The sequence below is a fragment of the Spodoptera frugiperda genome, chromosome 27 (genome assembly GCF_023101765.2).
Source record: "Spodoptera frugiperda isolate SF20-4 chromosome 27, AGI-APGP_CSIRO_Sfru_2.0, whole genome shotgun sequence".
NCBI lineage: Eukaryota > Metazoa > Arthropoda > Insecta > Lepidoptera > Noctuidae > Spodoptera > Spodoptera frugiperda.
The window spans coordinates 13,012,280-13,026,415 of NC_064238.1; the positions used below are offsets into that span (position 1 = coordinate 13,012,280).

A 14,136-nucleotide genomic window follows, 5' to 3' on the forward strand; every position below is an offset into this window, starting at 1 on the left:
TAAAAACATGAATACTAACTGTTTAGAGATCGTCACGGATAATATATCATAAGGAATAAGTTATGTTCTCATAAAAATTACATATGCATATTTCAAATGACTCAATATATGGCAATAGCTCTCCTATTACATGGGACTTATAACATAAATGGTGAAACGTTTGTGTACAATGTACAGCGGCATTACGTGCCGTAATGTGCACCACTGCCTACCCTTTCGGTGATAAAAGACGTGACGTTATTCAAATGTCTCAAATTATATTCCAATTTTTCTGTTTCTTTTTCCAAATTCAAAAACTATGTGGTAATCTACGGCCGGTCGAGATTCAGTAAATGCCAGTATAACTGACCGCCGCCAGATATTCCAATAACCATATTTCGTGCATATTCGACCTCATTCTACGCATTTTACTCTAAATATTCGTATTATAAATATAAAAATACCAGAACTATTTACCCATTTTTATAAATGAAAGGATCATGCAATAGCCGTCCTGAAATATTTATAATTAAAACTAATTCTAATTATGTATTAATTTATTAAAATTCTTTCCGTGAGAACAGTTTTTTAAATAAAAACGGCAGCTAACATAAAAGTGTGGAGATTTGTCAGTCATGTTACACAATATTATGTTTTTTTATTTAATTTGTATACTGAGTTATAACAATACGAGTAATTAAGTGTGACATTTGAACTGAAATGTTTTTACCACGTATGTTGTTTTGTGGCATATTATGATTTATTGTTATTGTTGGTAGCTACTACATATTTAATTGTGATAGCAGATAGGAACCAGAATGGTTTTTAATAATCCATTTTATATAAATATTACATATTGGGTCGGCAGTATTTCCGAACCGTTACGACCTTCAAACCATGAAGAAAGGAGCGTATTTCTTTTTAAAAAGCCGGCAATGAACCTGTGACTCCTCTGGCGTTGCGGGTATTCATGGACGGCGCTGATCGTCTATCTGCTCGTTTGCCCTATTTCCAATATTTCAAAATCAATTTTATATAAATAAATATTCTTCGTTAATTTAGGTCATATACATATTTAGGTATTCATATAATATTATTAAGATAGATACTAACTAGAGATAATGCTGTTTTCTTTTTATGTTATTAGCCTTATAAAGTTAGAACGAAACCATACAAAGTTCATTATTTACTAATGAAAAAGCCTCAAACATCCTTCATTTGATACTCGGCACGTGCCAAAGTACGGAGAAGTTGAAAAGTTTATATAACGTGGTATAAAAATATGAAAATGCTGGAATAATATAATACGTTAAAATAAGAAAGTTAACATTATTTTGTTTATCGAACAAAAGTTTTTAGTATAGAATTAACCAAATGTGATGAATTCAATTTTTCAGGTCGATTTAGCCAATTATAGCAGCCAGAGTAGAATTTTGAGATACATTTATTTATACTCGCAGACAAAATTCCGAGATATTTTTTTAAAGATTTGAAGAGTAAACACAGGTGAATTTAATAATAATATTCTTAACTTTGTAATGTAGTAAGCAATAGATAAATAAATTCAAATCATGTGCTACATTTTGAGATATTGTAGATAAGTAAAAACATAAACAAAATGACATAAAACACGAAAACTCGTTAAAGAATTAAACCACGAAGTGTGGTGAGATCATCGTAATTTAATTTCGGCGCAGGAATCCGAATCGCGCACCGCTTTTATTAAAACTACCGTCGATGTTATAGAAATCTCATCACGAATAAAGCCTTCAAATACCATCCGTCTGTTCGCATGATTCCAAGAGTAATCTAAATAACTATTTTTCAATATAGCCCCGCAATATTGCCGACTTATGAATTTTCGTCTGGCCTACTCAGAAAGCGGTACGTGCCCAAAATATAAGATATTAAAGGGAAAAAAATCCGTCCGCAAAATTCGGATAACACTAAATATAAATATTTCGAGTTCCAAAGGATATCGCTGTGTCGTGTTTTCATAGTATTAAGGATACATTCACTGTTTAATGTTTGCTTTTCATTTTTGTCACAGCGTTTTTGGAATATTTTTTTGTTTTATATCTCTCTTATTGATAATGTTACTAAGGGTACTTTTCTACTAGAAATCTGCTATGTAGCTATGCTACGAAGATGTAATACCTAAGCTGTGAAACTATGTGACCGTTTCCACTGATACTAAGCTATGTAGCTGTTTGAGGAAGATGCGCAGCTTGAGTATGCGATGTATCGATAGTAAGGAGGCTTCCTTACTATTGATACATTGCATATTCGCATCGCACGCATCTTTCACGTTTCCACCAGTGCTAAGCTATATGTACCAATGAATATGGTTGGTGGAAACCAAACGTATCCACAGCAACGTAGCATAGTACGTATCAGGTGAAAAAAAACCCTAAAGCTATTATATAAACTGAATCATGCTTATGGTTTGATACTACGATTATAACAGACCTTCAATTCAATGCATATATGCAGGTACATAGTATATAAAGTACCAAATAAAACGCTTTGAAAAATACTGACTACTAAGTGCCGTGTTACGTTACTGACACATAATGATTGCGTTAGTGAACTGCTCTTTACTAGAATATTTTCTACTACATTTTCGTATCGGATCACCAATAAATTCTATCCGATATAGCCTGCAGCTTGCAGCTGACCACACAAACACTTTTATGAACTTTCCTCTCAACAGTATAAGCGATAACTTCTAACTTACATAACATAAAACTTGGAATATCACAAAGTGGGAGTTTCCCTTTAGTCTTCATCATAATAAGCTGGAATACGTAGTTAACTACTAAATACTGGGCGCATTTTTAGAATAATGAAACGAGTTCAATACGTGCCAAAACAAAACATCAAGACAATGCTTAAACTTACAATGAGATATACCTAATTAGCCTTTTTATAAGGTGAGTGAGGCCTTCGGTTAAAGACCTTGGCGAGGCGAGAGAGAGTGTCAGACTCTTACTGACTAAAAACCATCCCGTTCCTATTACTTCTGCTTTTAAACCCGGAGCTCCGGTAACCCGCTAAGGTATACGGTAAGTCCGTAGACATAATTAACCTAGGAAACAATATCATTAAGTTACACACACTTTCAAATCACATGCTAAAAGTGAATAAATCCAAAATAAAAAAAAATTCAAATAAAATAACACTTAGAACTTGATTGCCCAATAAAGAATGCAACACCTCTAGTCAACGTACCGCACATATCACCTGGCCCGTTCACATTACGCTTTAATAATGACGCCCAGCTAATTCACAGGCAGCTTGAACTAAATTTATGGTCTTTAGTGTACTTTAGCATGTTTATTAGGCTCATAAAATTAATGAACACCGCCTCACAAGCCGCTTGATGAAGCGAACTCATAATTTTATCAAATACGAAGAGAAAAATTACGTAAATTGGCAACGTTTCTTATGAAATACTCAACAATTTTATTACAAGAGTGATGAAGAATGTTGGATGTTTCGCTCAGTAATTTTGACAAGATATGTTTCTTTTCCTGTTTGTGGATTTTTTTTATGATGAGCAATTTCTGATGGTAAGTAATCACCGTCACCCATGGACACCCGAAACACCAGACGCTTAACAAGTGCGTTACCGGCTTTTTGCAAGTTGCGGAATCGGCGATTAGGAAGATTGGGAAGGGGGGTAATTGGGCCTCCATTAACCTCACTCACACAACGAAACACAAAGCAAGGGTCTTTTCACGACGGTTTTCTGTGAAACCGTGGTAGCCGTGCCGAAGCATGGCTCTCCCACACATACGTCAGTAGGTTTTTGCAACAAATGTAGGTATAAGCTACAAGTAACTGCAGAGAGCGATATAGATAAAATAGTAGATTATCATGAATCCAATAACTCTAAAACATATTAAAACTTATCAAAAAACCTGACCATAATAATAATAAGAAGATTCCTTCACTCTCGACACCTCAAGGATACCGAACAAAGAGATATTAAAGAACATTAAAGGTTAGATATCAAAGGGATTTTGAAAATAATATCAAAATGTCGTGGCAGAACGCAATATTGGGCCGGCTACCTACTACGTACTATGTATACCTAGCTCTATTATTTCATAACTGTTATATGAAAGTACAAAGTGAAATTATAACGATTCTTATTATGATTTTGGAAGTAGATAGATTAAAGGATGCTGTGTGTTGTTAAGCCTCAGGGGATTAAGAATTTATTAGTGAGCCCTTGTAATCTAGAAGGTTTTAAAGAACTTCTTAATCTGTGAATACATTGTCTGTATCTTCCCTAAGTTTTGCTTTGTTAAGTTTATATAATTTCATTACCTACCTAAATTAGAAATATTTGTACGTCTAGACGGCATAACATGTAGCTCATGTATCTATCTTAACACCATTGTATGTAGGTAATTCTTATGTATAGGTAATATCACTCATGTTAATGCAAATAAAAAAAAACTTTATCTTTATCTTTATCTTATGTAGCTTCAAATAATATTATGACATACAGTCACAGCTGATCTTACCACCAATAGAAATACATATTGAATTCAAATCCTTTTTTTATACTTTCAAGAACGTAAATTGTTATGTATATGAATTAAATATTTTAATTATTTAGTAGGTATGTAATCTACAGGCATAAGCCCAAATTTGTGGGTACTAGGCACTAGTGAAAGCATACCAAATACAAGTAGTAAATTCCAATAATTTATGGCTATAAAGTTCAGGTAAATTTCCAGCCCCTCAGACGCAAAGGTCAGAAAATACATTACATTTGCATATTTGAACTCCATACCTTTAGTAGATACTAAATTATAATAAAAATTGGGTCTGTACATCGTAACTACTTAAAATAACTTTCTCAAAGTTAAAAGTTCGTGTATTAAATATACTTATACTTTTAACAGTTTATTTCTAAGTTCATGAGTGATAACTAAGATCTAGAACCCAGTGATAAAAGTTAATGAAAACTTAAAAGACAAAAGACGCAACTTAGACATTTTGTCCATCGTTTAATAATTTTGTAGTATTATTAAAAAGCCTTACACATTAATGCCCAGTCCTTTCATGGGCATCAACGCACAGGTAGGTTTATGTATCAATCGCGTCGTTTAATCAAAGGCAAATATCGTAGTGGCCCAGAGGTTTAAGACGCCTCCTTCTCATGCATAAGAACCGGCTTCGAAACCTACCAACAGCAAGTACCATTGTGGCTTTTTCCGAGTTATATGTACTTTCTAAGATTATTTAGACACCATTGACAAAGGGTGAAGGAAAACATCGTGAGGACACCTGAGCTTACAACTTTAAATAAGTTATAAATCGCCAACCTTCAATCTTCGGTGATTAATGCTCAACCTTCGTCTGGTGCAAAGAGGCCTTCAGTCAGCAATAGCCACTTAAGGCTGTTGACGTTAAATCGAAAGCAAACAATACATTTTCCCTGAGAATGAGCTTTGCATAAATACACCAAATCACTAACTTACAAGGAGACCTATAAAATTCTAAAAATGTTCCCATCTTGATTAATTTATCATAGCAGTTCCAAAATTTTATGAATACACGGAAAATTGGAAAGTAATAAAACGTGTAAAGCCTTCGGGAGTAGGGGCTTAAGTTTGTCTAATATAACCTACATCAAAAATTGTCTGCCAAAGCTAGAACTAGGTCCCTTATAAATTGCTGACTTGATACAAACCGACGCGACGGCCAGTCGGTAATTATCGTACTTTTACGTAACTTTTTATATACTTACTTATAGTATATAGTTTACTCAATATTTATATAAGACCGGCAACGTTGTAATTAGTAGATTTTATTAATGACAGCCTTTTAGTTGAGTGATTAAAAGTAAGAGTGCTGAGCAAAATTGTCGTAGGTATAGTTCGAATATGTTTATGTTTTAAATATAGAAAATCGGACTAACTGCCGCACTCTGAGACTTTTAATGGTAAATACTTAAAGTGGATTTCTTACTAACGATTTTGCTAAGGACCATTGCCAAGGACTATGTAACTATTAACCCTTCGTGTGCTAGAACACGGATGCATACGAGACACAATGTGGTTTTCTATTGTTGTCTTATATACGGCATACGAGAGGTAAAATGACTCTGAGTACAGATAAGAGTAGTGAGCTAGTTATACGTATATTTGCCCTAATAAATAATAAATAGGTCGTTTTCCGAAAACCTTAGCAAGACCATCAGAAGTAACCCGAAACTGAATCCTTATACTCGTGAAAGAATTCTCGACTTTTTTATAATTTATTATTATTTTCCCCTAATTGTTCATTTCAGGGGTTCCGTCTCAGAAACCCTATGACTTCGCTTTGTTTCCTAACGAAGTAAAGTGAAACCTTTTTACTGAAGTACGCAGGTACAATAGACAAACTTTTTTCTCTAAATGTGTTTATTTATTCGGTCGAATTTAGTGAAATGTGGTTTTCGTTACGTGATAAGTGGAATTTGCTTTTGTGTTGAAAGCGGTGTCGTATTGACAAGTGAACCATTTTCGTACACGTATCGCTCTTAAGTATTTTATTTCTGAAGGTCTATTTCAAGATAAATTTAAGTCTATTTTTAGTGTAAAGCCTCTGGTGTTTCGGGTGTCCTTGGGCGGCGATTATTTACCATCAGGTGGTCCGTATTCCATACCATTCTCATTTACGGGCTTACATTTTTTTTATATAATGTTTCCTCATACGGTGACATCATAAAAAAATTACAATCTAGCTTAAATGCTAATGAGTAATTCAATTTTGACTTAATTTGCTAGGAGAGTATGCCTAAGAATGTGTCCATTAACACTTTTCTTATTGTCTCTATTAAGGGGAAGACACTTTGTTCTTGTGTTCTTTGCGGGTAGCACTCACTACATTACACTAGCACTTCACTATGTTAACTCAAAAGGTTTTGTCCTTTTTAGCCTTCTCACTATATCCGTGTTGTCGAGGAGCTGGATAGCCTCGATGTTCACATGATGGTGAAGTCTTCGTTCGTGAGCTTCGGCGTTCTTTTTAATTATATCTATGACGAGGTCTACTTTGAGGTCCCGGCTTATATAAATGCATAAAATATTCATATAACAAAAAAATTTCGTTCACAAAGGCAAATAATGAAAAAAATCAACAATAACCGACCGCTTCCTGTTCCTGCACAAATAAAACACATTGTCATCAACGAAAACACGACATAACTGAAAAATTTGTAGATAGTATTCCCAACAGTACTGTAGGACAAAATGAACCAATAAACATTTTTGGGTCCCCGACGTCCCGTCTCAATTCACGTCACGCCATCCATTTACAAAGCGATCCACACATATGTATGGAGCTCAAAAAATTCCATTCAGAAATTAATACAAAGTGCAATTAGTGAGGTTGTTTTCAAACCAGTCCCATTCTCTGGGGCCCTGGTATCGAGTGCCACCGCTCGCCCCGCTATATGTTTATGAATTTAATTTAGGCGCCATCTTTATAGAGCTCACGTCGCGCGCATAAATGCTAAAGGCTCGGCCAGCTGTGCTCTACCGTCATGAATGTTAGGTTATGTAAAAATTTTTGGGTTACCTAAACTGGGTGCTTACTGATGGAGATTTTGGTGTTTGAAATATAAAAGTGTGTTATAATAAAAGTCAAAAGCATTTATTTTAATTATTGAACAAGCCTGTATCTAAAATTGGTATGCAGGGTGCATAAACTTCTTACTTAAATCCCAATATATCCGAAACAGTCACTAAATTCTAACCAGAAAACAAATACGTACCTCCTACTCAACTCAAGCCTTGAAACAAAATGTCTATAAAATAATAGGTTACATTATTCAAATAGAACTTTGAAAATAATTACAGTGTGCGGTAAAACCATGCTCACTGTTCAGTACAGTGACATCGGCGTGTTCTCAAACGGTGTAATTGCAAAAGTTCTCAGTAATATCAAAGAACGATTGCTATGAAAAGACTTTATGAGTTCCTGAAATACAGAACAATGTACTGGAGCTTATGTGGTGTATACTCGTAGTGACGCTATTGTGCGTTTCCATACACGAAGTACAATAGCGTCAGTCATAAGTTCTCTGCCGAAATGATGATCATTTCACGAATGTACGACAATGGAAATCAATTATGTTCATACTGCAGCGCCTCTAATTAATGTGGTGTTATTAAATTACAGTTTCTGATCATTAAATCGAACCTGACTGCGCTATTATAGCAGTGGTGGGATTATGGACTATTGTGTAAGGTTTTGAGGTTTCGATTTCCGTTCGAAACAATACTTTGTGAACGCACTTACGGTAGTGAATAAGACCTAAACCTGGAAATTATTTCTGTTTTTAACTGTCGACTTAACTAGCTTCTGCCAACGGCTTCGGCCACCTTCCCGTGAAATAGAAAGTGGCCTATAAATTCCAGAACGAAATCTACCCCTGTTCCAAATATCATCTCGATAACTGTTTTGAAGGAGTAACAAACATACAAACTTTCTCATTCATAATATTAATAGGATAAAATTAACTTAACTAATAAAACAAGACACTACAATATAAGTAACCACACAATAAACCAATCAACTAAACAGAACAAAAATATTCTGCATAATAAAACAAAGTGTGAGGCAAAACAAAACAATGTCTGCTGAGTCCGCATCTCTAATCCAATTACTCATTACTGTTACAATTTGTCTCGCTACCGATGTGAGATACCAGTACTATGAGAAAAACTACAGACTTATCACAACACATATTTAAGTGTGGGAGAGCCATGCTTCGACACGAATGGGCCGGCTCGACCGGAGTGATACTACGGCCTCACAGAAAACTGTCATGAAAAAACACATACGTTGTGTGAGTGAGGTTACCACAGGCCTAATTACCCACCTTCTTTCATCTTCCCAATCCCCGATTCCCCAACAAACCTTAAATTCATAACGCCCAAAAGGCAAGCAACGACTCCTCTTGTATTACGAGTGTCTATGGGCAGCGCTAATCGCTTACCATCAGGTGACGGGCCTGCCCGTTTGCCCCTATTGCATTAATAAATCCTGGGCCCAACACTGGGTACTTTTTATATTCCACGTGGACGAGGTGGCAGGCAAAATCTATTTGAAATAAAATTTGAAGTCACAATTTCGAGTACTACTCACGTGTAAATCACGGTAACGATATAAATCAGCTTTCATAATACGAGTACAGTTCGCAGCAGCATCTCGGAGCAACCAACGAATAAATTACATTCAGCAGATGTTATTCGCGATGACAATTACATTTTCGTCTGATTACTTCCTGCAAAGCTTTAGAATAATAATGAGAGCCTTTTTGTGTGCCGTCATCGGTTTTTATTGGTTTATGTAGATAAGTTAATAAATAAGTAAACGGCTATGTGTGTGTGTGTGTGGTTTGTTAATTTTCTCGTTTTTACTTATTGTAAAATGGTTTGTTTTATGATTGTAAATGGGTTTTGTTTTACTCTAATTCGATAAACCCGTTGGTACTAGAATATTCTTGCGTTTGGTAACATTTTTTCAATATCTTTCAAACTCTGAGTTTGTTTCGACATTTTTTCTCAGAGTAGTCCGATAGAAAATGCCGACGTCGTCTAATTATTTAAGAGATTGACGTGTAACAAAATTACATTGTAACCTATTTTTGCAAAAATAAATAGCATTTATCATTTATGCATTCGATTTAAGTGAAGAAAGAAAATCGTGTAAAGAAAATGTATCAGTTTTCATTTAGCTACTAATCAAATCAATTATTAAACAATTTAAAATAACACTCTCACCTCCAAAAGCTACAACAAAACCATCAAAAGACGAATTCAGAGAAATCTCAAATAAACAAATGTCGCGATAAAATAGGAAAAGAAAGTGGCTCGTTCACACGCACTCCATAAAGCGGGCGAGTCAAGTGGCGCCAGTAATCTCGCGATCGACGTTTAGTCGCAAATTACCGCCCCGCGAACGGTTTTAAAAGCCCCTAATATACGCGTGTCCCTCCCTAATGGTGGTTAGTTCTGAACCCAACTTGTGTCTGAATGAACAGAATGACGTAACAGTTTACATTGTTACCATTCGGTGCATTATTTCCTTTTGTGATTTTGTATTTTGTTTTGTAATGTTTTGAGTTAAAGTTGTGTGGTATGCTAACAAGATGGTTGGAGTGGGTTGGGTTTTGGCCAAATATATTATGCTTATTCTAATAAATGGTATTATTAATGAAATAATGTAAAACAGAAGTTAAAACATAAATAATAGAACCATGGCGTAGCAAAGAAGTCAGATCACAATAGCGATGATTATGGGGTAGCAAAAGTAAAAACTATTTAGTCTGTCAGTTAAGTAATAAAGAAATATAGACACGTATTTTTTCATTTTCTCATATAAGATACTAAGATAAGACGAATCAAAGTTTAGGAGTACCTAGAAGTGACACGTCACGCGATATTTCAATTCAATATATCATCGAATTCGAATACATTTCTGATATTTTTAAATATACTACAAGACGTACATTAAAATAAAAATTATTTATCTACCCTATTCAATAAAGAAATCCAACCTGAACAATCTTATTACGACTACTATAACAATACAAATGATATAAAAGTTATAAAACTCAACAGTCACAATGGAATACCTACACACTATTATCTTTTTACTTTTTACAAGGTAAAGAATAAAGTACTCGAAACATTTACACTAAAATTCAAGATTTTTTCGTAAAGTGTGAATAAAATACTTGAGAGTACGGTTCCTTGTTATCGCGTGCGTGTTTCATGTACTGTGACGTCATCGTTTTGCAGTGTAATCGTATTTAAGTGGCCTTCTAGGGTTGAATGGTAAGATACTCTGTTAAATGCCACAAAGGATTTAATCGTTAGCTTATTACAAAGTCATTGCTGGAATTGAATAGAGGGAATTATGATTTGGTTTAAGTTTATTTTTTATTATTCGTTGTTTCAGAATATTTGTTAATTTATTGCACAATGTACATACATACATAGAAGTGTTAATACTACTAGATCAGTACTTAGGTCCTGATACACCACATATTAGTACAAATTGTGATTTTATGAGAAAGTTCTATGATCAATTTGTAAATATCATCATCAAATCATTTACTGATAAATAACTTTCACTTGGTAACAAAACCAAATCAAGCCTAATTGAATAAATTTATGAGTTCCAAGTACAGATCAAAAGAAATAAACATAAACATACCAACAGATCATTAGAAATTAAATAAACAAGCTACACTGCGGACTGCCTAGCAGGTTACCGCGGGGCTCGAAAACCAGGAGTAGGGATTTTTAGTCTGTAAGAGTCGACACTGCTTCTCGCCTTACCCAAGGCTAAAGTTGAAGTCATTGGATGATTTCCCGCAAAAAAACTCTCTTAACTAATTCACCACACCAACTCAACCTCTAAATTCAAAATTAAAAATACCTCGACAACATCAGATCACCACCTAAAACATAACATCCAAAAAAATATTAAAAAAAAAACAAACATGGCCTCGTAACCGCATCCCCTCAGGAAGCGACCGTACCATCCGTCCGTAGCACAGGGCACACACATACTCAGATCAAGCTATACAAACCAGTATAAACTGACCGTGGAATATGTGGGATGATCATACAAAGCAAGACCACGATAAACTGGTTATGTGTGGTGTGATGTGTACAAGGTACAGTTACCGACACCACTCGCGTTTATCGACACGCGTAAAGCGATGATAGTGGACCCTTCCGACGACCGTTACCACCGACTTTATAGCGTGGGATCCGATTAAATAATGTCTACTCGGAAAATGGTCTCGGATTTTTTTAGGCGGCTTAAATTTCAAATCAAAATGTGGTTAGAATTTTGAGTACTTTAATAGCATGATATCTAGGTTCTTTTAATATAAGAATACTTAACTTGTTTGGCTTCCATGATTACATAGATACTTAACGTACATGTTTGTGGCAAAGAGGACAATAATATAAATAATCAACTTTTATTATTTAGTTAACCCTTAGAGCGCCACGTCAGTCTTCAGTTTAGGTCATGAATTCAGTCACGAGTTGTCAGATCTAAACAAAAACATGTGTGAAATTTCCCTTATTTTGTATTATAATTTGTTTGTTTGTCATCATTTTAAAACGTTCCTAAAAGGTGTTATCTTCGTATCACTATAAAATTACTACATACGTCAACAGTAACTACAGTCCATTGTAATTACAGGTGTTAGTTACACTGTAATTGTAACTCTCTAACTAGACCTACCAGCTGGAATTTTCCAAAATTTTCCAGATGTAAAATATTTACTGTCTCAATGGATAAATACCATGAGTAAACTTACATTTTTTATTCAACTGAAGGTAAAATATAAAAGTCGAAATTACTAAAAACTTTTCCACAAAAATCTACGAAAGAGATCCTCTCTTCCCATATTTTACTATTATCTTGTATGATGGTATTGAAAGAAAATTATATTTCTCTTATCGGAGCAACTGTTGATAGGATAGGCTCACCGCCTATTACATTAGACTTATAACACAAATAGTGAAAAGTGGGTGTACATTATACAGTGGCATTACGTGTCGTAATGTGCACCTCTGCCTACCCCTTCGAGGATAAGAGGGGTGACGTTGCATGTTGACGGGTGTTGCAGACGATTTGCATTTAACAGTTTCCTACCGGCAGACAAAGTAAGGACTGACTAACACATAGTTTCGATAGATGTAATATCCTTTTTTACCCAAAAATCACTGCACAATTCTCACACAGCATAACACGTACGCAATACATTCATCGGCAATAGTTTGAACAATTCAAAATTTATGAAACTTCCAGAAGTTTCCACGAAATTATGAACTAAATGTTCCATTTTAGTGTGACCGAATGAACGCCACATTCACCCAGTCACATAAAATATTCGTTCCGAACGTGAATGGAGACCGAATGGCTTCAGAAAGTTTATAGTATCGACTCACCGACTGTTATATGTGACTTTTGGAGTTATGAACTTCATTTAAATTTATTATTGTGTAATACCCGCTTGATGGACCGCAGGACTAGTAAAGGACTACAGCGTATATATCAAACTATTTTACGAGTATGTGTCAACTATGATATATTTGCTTCATCCATATCAGCCTTTTTTAAAAGGAAGTGTCAGACTCGTATTGTCTAAAAACCACCCATTTCTACCGCCGCTTTCCTAGCTGGAGCCCCGGTTAAACGCTAGGTAGTCTGCAGCTCCGGGTCAGGCATCAGCCCTACAGTACTGGGCCCCATATGTGGTGGTCTGAGGGCTCTATGAGGGGCGCCGTACGCACGGGATCATTATCAGCCTAACGTAACAGTTCGCTGTTGAACTGGCCACTGATTATCCCCGCTGAATAAGAGGGTGTACCATGATCTCCACGTTTGGCAGAGACTTGGTAGAAATACAGTTGACATGGTCTGGAACCTATACAAAAATCATTTATAAATCCTTCTAAAATAGATAAGTGTGTTCTTAAAAAATATACTCGCCCTAAAAGATAAGAAAAACCGTACATATTGGTAAGGACAGTAATAACCTGTCGCCGGCGAGGGGTCGACAAAAACATTGTCGCTATGAGTGCTCGAATTATCCTCAATGATATATCAGGGACATTGGATATCTTAACACCGGTTCCCATAAACGTATCTGACTTATCCATGTAGTCATCTAAATATCGAAATGCAGTAATATTTTTACATTATAATAATAATTAATGTTTGCACGACAACTGGTAATACTGCTCATGGTTAAAGGCCTCTGACATGACTCGAAACGTATACTTTTTAAATATGATACAACGGTTGTTATTACAACTTCTAACTCTGAAACGTTGCTCCTACATTTTAACATGTTCTCGAATGGTAATGATATCTTTGTTTTTGTTATAAATAGGTACTATTTATAACAAAAACAGTTTTCGTTATAGATATTAAATCAAACTCCTCTTTCGAAGTAAATCAAACACCAACATTATTTTCCAAAATTCAACAATAACATGAATGTCACAGCAAGCTGCATGAAATCCGAAATAAAAGAGAAACTTTTGGTAATCTGTTTTGCTAGCCGTACGGACAATATGACGGTCCGCGTAGGGTCGACAAAAACAGTCAGCGACT

At 35.1% G+C, this 14,136-nt stretch overlaps 1 protein-coding gene across 1 annotated transcript in view; it reads right to left on the minus strand.

Annotated features, from left to right (window-relative positions):
• The window catches only part of LOC118263691 (protein O-mannosyl-transferase TMTC1), a 117,893-nt gene that overhangs the window by 72,067 nt on the left and 31,690 nt on the right, over positions 1-14,136 (minus strand). The window lies entirely within an intron of this gene.